Here is an 8,809-nt window from a genome sequence, read left to right as displayed (position 1 = left end):
GATCCGGAAAATCCTTTCTGCGCAGCGACGCCAATGGCAGACTATATACATCGGGCCTCCACTTCGGTGAAAAGTCTTGCTATGGCTTCATTCATGTGTTATGCCGTGTAAATTGTCATTAAAGAAAGCTAAGTTATTTCTCCTATGAGATTTCTTACTGCCATATCACTAAGAGAAGGGTATCGTCTCTTTATAATATATCTATATAGTTTCGGGTTACTTAAGACGGAGCAATTAAAAATACTTATTCCAACCAGGGAGCTAGCGCCCCCTAGAGGAAAACAGCACCTCACAAATCCTGGGTCACACAATGGATTGCTGCTTTGTAAACAAGTGATGTGTTGTGTTACAGTCACAAACGTCTTGTATTCATTTTTGTTAGTTTTAAATTATTAGTTTCCACGTTTGTGTTACTTTGATTAGATTTATTTACAGTATTTGTCTCTTTAAATCTGCTGGTATTATCTCTTCTTTGTGGGTGGAGCCACCCCGATGTCACTGCTGCTGGCTCCTCCTTTTGGCCAGAAAGTGGAGCACTGAGTTGGGATTGGAGACTTTTTGTGAGCACTGAGATGGAGCAGGAGGTAGCAGAGTTAAAGATGTGAAGATTTGCATTGGGTGTGACGAGGATGGATAGGATTAGAAATGAGGACATGAGAATGTCACCTCAGGTTGGACGGTTGGGAGACAAAGTCAGAGAGGCGAGATTGTGCTGGTTTGGACATGTGCAGAGAAGAGATGCTGGGTATACTGGGAGAAGGATACTAAGGACAGAGCTGCCAGGCATGAGGAAAACAGGAAGGCCTAAGAGAAGGTTTATGGATGCGGTGAGAGAGGACATGTAGGTGATAGGTGTGACAGAACAAGATGAGGAGGACAGGAAGATATGGAAGAAGATGATCCGCTGTGGTGACCTCTAACAGGAGCAGCCAAAAGAAGAAGAAGTAGAAAAAGAAGACTATGTCTTGATTATCCATCCCGCTATACCTTAACTACAGGGTCACGGAGGTCTGCTGGAGCCAATCCCAGCCAACACGATCAAGGCAGGAAACAAACCCCGGGCAGGGCGCCAGCCCACAACAGTGTCTTGATTATGGTTTGTGGATTTTCTTGCCTGGTTATTAGATTTCCCTTGCATTCAGTTTGGTGCAGTGGTTATGGATTTAGACTTCAAACACTGAGGTTGGGGTGTTCAAATCCAGGCACTGATACTGTGTGACAATGAGGATGCCATGTCACCTGCCTGTGCTTAAATTAGAGCAAAGCAAAAGAAACAGAATCAATTGTACCTCTCAAATGTTTCAAGTCACGTCAAGGTTGAACCTGCTTAATCCTGAGCAGGGTCACAGGGAAGCCACAGCCTATCCCAGGAGGTGCAGGGCACAAGACACGAACGATCCCTGGGCTGGGTGCCAGTCCATCACACTGTGAATGAACACACACACACTGACCAATTTTGACATGGCCAAATTTGAGCAGCTGTTTACAGCTGATCCTCCGGCTAGAACGGTGGATATCTCAGGGTCCGTGGTTCTTCAGGCTGATCCTCCAATTAGCTGTGAACCCCCCAGTCTCACTGAGATGGCACAGGTGGTGAACCAGCTGAGGGGAGGAAAGGCTGCGGGGGATCTTTGGTATGCGGGGTGAATTTCTCCCGGCTGGTGGTCAGGCTGTCCTCCTGGCATTGCAAACAATCTTTGCTTCTATTTGGGAGACGGGCATCATCCCAACTGGTTGAAAAACGGGACTTGTCGTCTCTATCTGGAAAGGGAAGGGTGATGCCCAGTGGGGGCTGGGTGGTCTCGTGGCCTTGGAACCCCTGCAGATTTTGTTTTTCTTTTTCTGTCTCCATGGCCATCAGACCTTACTTAATTCTTTATTACTTAGTATTTACTAATCTTATTTATATATTTTTATTATTTTATAAACTTTTCTTTCTTCATCTTGTAAAGCACTATGAGCAACACTTGTATGAAAATGTGCTATAGAAATAAATGTTGTTGTTGATCACCTGGGGCCTCATGTATAAATGGTGCGTATGCACAGAAATGTTGTGTACGAACGTTTCCACGCTCAAATCGCGATGTGTAAAACCTAAACTTGGCGTAAAGCCACGCACATTTCCACGGTACCTCATACCCTGGCATACGCAATTTCTCCGCTCAGTTTTGCAGACTGGTGGCACCCAGCGTCAAAGCAGTGCTACTGTTCCTGTGTGGTCACCCTTTCTTTCTTAGAACCACATTCCTGACGCAGCTTTATAAATACACTGAAACTAACTGCATATTGTTTATTAGTGTAATGCATCTGATTGTAATTAACCTGTAGCAATATAATGGTCCAGGGAATAGCCATAGTATTCCAAATACCATAACTGCTTTAGCGTTGTTACGCTCACTGCATCATCTTCTTCTTTCAGCTGCTCCCGTTAAGGGTTGCCACAGCGGATCATCTTTTTCCATATTACTCTCACTGCACCACTTGGAGTATTTATATCACTGTATCTGAGTGTGGAATCACAGATCTACAACAGCTGATCGGAAAGAGAATTATCGGGATACAGCATTAAGCACACGCTGCGTCAGCCACGGCAAAATGCTTCAGAGACTTTCCTGTACGGACCTCGCGGTTCAGAAACAGTTTCATCCCAAGAACTATAAACGCACTCAATCAGTCCATCAAGTGCTCCTTGTAGAACTGTTTGTACTTATAAGTACAATTACCAGTACCCCACTGTAAACTTGCACTACAGTTATAATATTGCACAACCTGCGCCACTTTATAAAGCGCGTATGATGACAATATCATTTTTAAGATTAAATGCAGCAAAATATGTTGCTTATAGTATACAGATAAAACTTTAACTTCATTTAAATAATCTGTATTGATAATAAATTAAACATGTGAGGACACGGTGCCACAGTGCTAGCTAGTTCACAGATTGTTCCTGCCTTGCGCTGTATTCTTGCTGGTGTTGACGCGACACTGGAAGGATAGACGGATAGAATAATTAAACACGTACTACGAAGATATTTCAATGTTCCTTAAAACTTTTGAAGAATCGGCGTTCTAAGCTTACAGATGGCTTAACGTCTATTACAGAGCTGATTGTGTGGCGATTGGGTATTTGGAGAAAGAAAAGTAAGGACAGGAATTGGAGGTTAGTACGTTTGAAAGAGACAGTACTGCTGTAATAAATTTCATCAAAGGTCGCGCATGGCGCAGCAAGCCTCTTGCGTGAGATATGAACAATCACTGTGCCACCGTGTTCCCATGTTTAATAACATGCTTTCATTCCTATCATCATGAAAAAGATATCACGTATACATCTCAGTATTTTAATTATTCAGAGAGCTGTAATATCACGAATGTAATGGATTCTGTGTCCTGTCGGAGAAAGAAAGAACGGAAGCACGTAGTGATTCACACACATAGAAGATCAAACACAGAACGAAGCATTTAACGTGCTACTTTAGTTACGATGGGATTTGAGAAACTAGTAAAATAAACGATTTTAAGATGAAGTTTATGATGTTCTACTTTAATGACAAAATAAACTACGTGATTAAAGTGGAAATTTTCAGATTAAAGTTGACATTTCATGCTTTTTTCCCCCACTGTGTGCCTATTTTTTTTCTCTGTACCCTAATAAGCTTTCATATGACATTCAGACGGTGGGCTACGACTCACCTTTTATAATAATAATAATTCTTTGCATTTATATAGCGCTTTTCTCACTACTCAAAGCGCTCAGCAATTGCAGGTTAAGGGCCTTGCTGAAGGGCCCAACAGAGCAGAGTCTCCTTTGGCATTTACGGGATTCGAACCGGCAACCTTCCGATTGTCAGTGCAGACCCCTAGCCTTAGAGCCACCACTCCGCCTAGAGCCACCACTCCGCCTTTTCACAGCGACTTTGATATATGACAACTTCTTTTTTATTTCGGGCATTGTGCGACTTTGTGAACTTGAAGCGTTCGAGTTTCTCCGACACTATGTCACTCAATCAACGTCCTTTTCTTGATTATATCACTGTTTAAACCAACAAATAGTACGTTTTTCCTTTGCCTCCACTTGGTATTCGCTGAAATTCTTATATTTTCCCCCATGCTTTTCCCATTGTCTTTTCACAAAAGGCTGAGCTTAAGGGCTATTTTATATTGATTTGCATATTCAAAGAGGCGTAATTCTGGAGGAGTTGGGGCGGGACAGAAGGCGCGTGCACGTGCGTTAATTTTCACGCTGATCGGAATTTATTTAGCGGAAGAATGTGGAAGTTTGCGTACGCACAGATTCCTGCATCTGGATTTTTCTGTGCGTATGCACATTCCCGCTTTTGTGCTTACGCCATGTTATAGTGTGAGTTCTACGCACGGCATTATACATGAGGCCCCTGGATTGCGGCAACTACAGGGGGATAACACTGCTCTCGGTGCCAGGAAAGGCCCTCACTAGGGTCACCCTCAATAGGATTCGTGGTCACTTGCTCACCTACCAGCAACTGGAGAAGTCTTTTTTTACAACTGAGAAGCCTACCATCAACCACATCCTGGCACTAAGGGTCCTTATCGAGCGCAAACACAAGTGTCAGCAGAGTTTCTTTGTAGCTTTTGTCAATTTTTATAAAGCATTCAACTCAGTTGATCAAGCTGCCCTGTAGGACATCCTGAGGGTTCGCGGGATCCCCCCAAAGTTATTGGATATCATTGCCGGCCTGTACACTGGGACTGGGAGTGCTGTGCGGAGTGGAGGCCGGACCTCTGCGTTTTTCCCAGTTGATTCTGGGGTTTGTCAGTGGTGTGTTCTGCTCCTACTCTGTTCAATGCTGGCATGCACTGGGTGTTGGGCAAGGTCGTGGGGTCAAGTGGCTGTGGGGCATCTGTTGGTGAAGACAGATTCATGGATCTTGACTTTGCCGACGATGCTGTGATCTTCGTGGAGTCAATGGCGGCTCTGATCGGGGTGCTCGAGAGACTGAGTGAGGGGTCTGAGTGTCTGGGCTTGCGAGTGTCCTGATAAAAATCAACATCCAAGCCTTTAATGATCTCGTGGGCACATCAGTGTGTCCGTTTGCAGAGAGACTGTCAACCTCGTCGAGAGGTTTACTTACCTCGGCAGTTACATTCATGTCTCTGGTGACTCTTCCTATGAAGTCAGTAGACGGATTGAGAGAGCATGGGGGGGGGTCATGAGGTCGCTGGACAGGGGTGTGTGGCGCTCCTGATATCTCTGCAAAAGGACCAAGGTCCAAGTCTTTATAGAGTCCTGGTGCTCCCTGTTTGTGAGACATGGACGCTATCCAGTGACATGAGACAAAGACTGGACTCCTTCAGTACTGTGTCTCTTCAGAGAATCCTTGGATACCACTCATTTAATTTTGTGTCAAACAAGCAGTTGCTCACAGAGTCCTGAATGAGGCACATGACCTGCATTGTCAGGGAGCGTCAGTTACGGCACTATGGCCATGTGGCATGATTACCCGAGGGTGATCCTCATTGTTGAGAACCTGAGGAGTGGCTGGACCAGATCAAGGGGATGCCCATATAACACCTGGCTGTGGCAGATAGATGGTTATTTCCTGGGAGTGGGACTGGACCACGTGTCTTCCTGGGGGGTTGCCAACCAGGATCCCGAGCGGTTTAGTCATGTGGTGGGTGCGTTACCAGTGCATGCTCCCCAACCTGACCATACACCTGCCGACTGTCAACTCTGCGACCAATGACATCACTTCCAGTTTCTGCTCTCCTGGACCCGCCCCTTCCTGCCTGCCCTCAATATAAACCAGCACTCGACTTCCATTTCTTAGTTCTGTTCTGAAATTGTGTCCATTTTATTTCTTTGCCTAACTTAAAGTATATGGGGTTACCAAGGTGATACCCCCAAACCTTTTTCTGTGTTTTGTCTCCCTCATTTACAGTGGCATAGTCGGCAGGATCTGCAGAGGGAGAAAGAGAGAAAGGATCAGAGTATAGTGCCATCCCCTGGCTCGGCAGGTAATCACACTTCCTCAAGCCATAAGCTGTCTGCAGTCTTTGAAGGCGACTCGCTCAGCATGCCTCCTATGCTTTTATTCCTCCTCACGTGTTTCCCACTCCTTCCTTTTCCAAACTGACCAATCAGATGGTCTTCCTAAGCCTGTGTTTTTATGGTTTGTCTCCCTTTGAAAGACATTTTTGTTAAGTTTGGAACTTTCCTTGTATTCTGAACTTTTTCAACCCGTTCCATAGTTTTGGAAACCTATGAGGAGACTGGTTGTCTTGGGGTCGGCCTCTCCTGGGCTGGACAGTGAAGCTCCTGGCCTGCTCTTGTGGCTTATTTTGGAGGCCTCACAATGTTTTGCCATGTCTGGCGCTCTAATTGAACAACATTGCAATGGCAGTGCAATGCTTAGCATGTCTCTCTGCCGGAAACAGACTGGCAGCACAAACTGACCAATCAAACCAAAGCAAACTGACCAATCGGATTGCTCTGAGGGACAGAACACATAGACCTTAGTGTTTTATTATACAGTCATTTAATAAAATTGGAAGAAATTGCCTAAGAAGTGAAAACTCAGATTTGTTATAAACATTTTAATAATAAGTTGAACTACTGAGGCGAGCTTATTAGTTATTTCGCATGACATTTCATGTGGCTGCCATTAATCCAGAAATGCCACCACTTCCTTGTGTTTTGTTGTTTCAATAAACCCCTCCCTGACCATTGTCTGGGCTATACTGGCATCTTTTTGGGTATGGGGTCTGCTTCAGAGTTATAAAAAGTATCTATCTATCCAAAACCTTTGTCATACATGTGCAAATAGGAGACAGCTAAAGGGCCTAAGTAATGGTAATTCCATGACGGACCAGGGGGAGGCGGGGTACGCTGACTATCTCCCTCGATTCCTTGCAGACCACTCTTGGGAAATCCCGCCAGGTTCCAGCGCCACAGATGACGTCACTTCTGTTTCCGGCCCTAGAGATGAAGTCACTTCCGGTTCCAGCCCTAAAGATGATGTCACTTCCTTAACTGGCCTTTAAAGCTGCCATCTTAGGTCTAAGACTCCAGTTCTGTTTTGGACTCTGACTTGTAAACATATCACATTTATTTAAAACCTTTTGCAGCCAGGACACATTATACGGGTGGCTGCCCCAAACTTTCATAATGGCTTTGTCTCATTATTCTGACACCTTTAAAGTAAAGGGCTGTCCCAAACTGGCAACCACGATGGGATTCCATTAAAATCGCAAACCCAACACTCTCAAGACCACCTCACCTCTCCCATACTCAATGCGTCTGCTCTCTGCCCTGCTATTTCAGATGTTATGCCAGCCTGAGGAAGAAGCAGTTTGCCTCCACTGAGAGCCATTAAATGAGCCTTAACCGACTCCCTCTTGTGGCTCTGACTGGTCATTAATTATTCACTTGGCTCATAAATCTTTCACAGAAACAATTAAACAGCAGTTGTGATCTCAAGTGTATCCAAGTGTTAATATTTTATTTAGCAAGACAAGACGGCAGCTGAAACCCAGCGTGTCAAAGGAGCAGGAGGTGGGTGTGAAAAGCCCTTTCCGATGGCTAAGTGTCAGCAGAATGGTGAGTCCGTCCTCAAACGTCACACCGTGCAGATGCATGGCTCGGCTTAGCCAGGGGATAAAAGGCATAAGCTATGAGAAGAGGATAAAAGAATGAAGGGACTTTAGTCCTGTGGGGACAATGGGACTGTCATGTAGTGCGAGTGGAGTGGAGGGTCCGCTTGGCTATTTGTGTGTGTGGTGTGCCCAACTTGTAGACGCCACAACTCTGCCAGTGAGGCGGGCCAATTTGGGCTTGATCATGCGCCACAATCTAAGAGAAAACCCATTCTAAGATTATCACATGAGGACATCGAGCAGTGTGCCTAATGACATGTCTAGAGTAGCACTGGCACAGCACAGATTTCACAAAAAAAAAACAAAAAAAAAACAACAACAATGCAGGTAAGTGAAGGGAAGTACTCTGGGTGTCTCTCTCCTAGGAGGTTTCGTTTTGCAGATGTACTCACCTTGTTTATGAATTAGTAGCTAAGAGAGTTTCTCTCTCCTCTGAGGTTTCATTTTGCCGATGTCCTCGCGTTATTTGTGAATTAGTGGCTAAGCGACTTTGTCTTTCTTGAGAGGTCTCGTTTTGCAGATGTGTTCGCCTCGTTTGTGAATTAGCAGCTAAGCGAGTTTCTCTCTCCTCTGAGGTTTCATTTTGCCGACGTGTTCGCCTCGTTTGTGAATTAGTGGCTAAGCGAGTTTGTCTTTCAGCAGTAGTTTCGTTTTGCCGACGTGCTTACATCGTTTGTGAATTAGCAGCTAAGTGAGTTTCTCTCTCCTCTGAGGTTTCATTTTGCCGACGTGTTCGCCTCGTTTGTGAATTAGCGGCTAAGTGAGTTTCTCTCTCCTCTGAGGTTTTGTTTTGCCGACATGTTCGCCTCGTTTGTGAATTAGCGGCTAAGCAAGTTTGTCTTTCTTCAGAGGTTTCGTTTTGCCGACATGCTTACATCGTTTGTGAATTAGCAGCTAAGTGAGTTTCTCTCTCCTCTGAGGTTTTGTTTTGCCGACATGCTCGCCTCATTTGTGAATTAGTAGCTAAGCGACTTTGTCTTTCTTCAGTAGTTTCGTTTTGCAGACGTGTTCGCCTTGTTTGTGAATTAGCAGCCAAGAGAGTTTGTCTTTTTTCAGAGGTTTCGTTTTTGCAGACGTGTTCGCCTCGTTTGTGAATTAGCAGCTAAGCGAGTTTCTCTCTCCTCTGAGGTTTCATTTTGCAGACATACTCGCCGTGCTTGTGTATTAGCAACGGGAGGTA

The 8,809-nt window shown here is 45.0% G+C and overlaps 1 protein-coding gene across 2 annotated transcripts in view; it reads right to left on the bottom strand.

Annotated features, from left to right (window-relative positions):
* gpsm1b (G protein signaling modulator 1b) overlaps positions 1-8,809 on the bottom strand; it is a 248,614-nt gene that overhangs the window by 176,131 nt on the left and 63,674 nt on the right. The window lies entirely within an intron of this gene.

This window comes from Erpetoichthys calabaricus, chromosome 9 (genome assembly GCF_900747795.2).
Source record: "Erpetoichthys calabaricus chromosome 9, fErpCal1.3, whole genome shotgun sequence".
Classification (NCBI taxonomy): domain Eukaryota; kingdom Metazoa; phylum Chordata; class Cladistia; order Polypteriformes; family Polypteridae; genus Erpetoichthys; species Erpetoichthys calabaricus.
The sequence above is the reverse complement of the archived record's forward strand: the minus strand, read 5'-3'. Positions and strand labels throughout refer to the sequence as shown.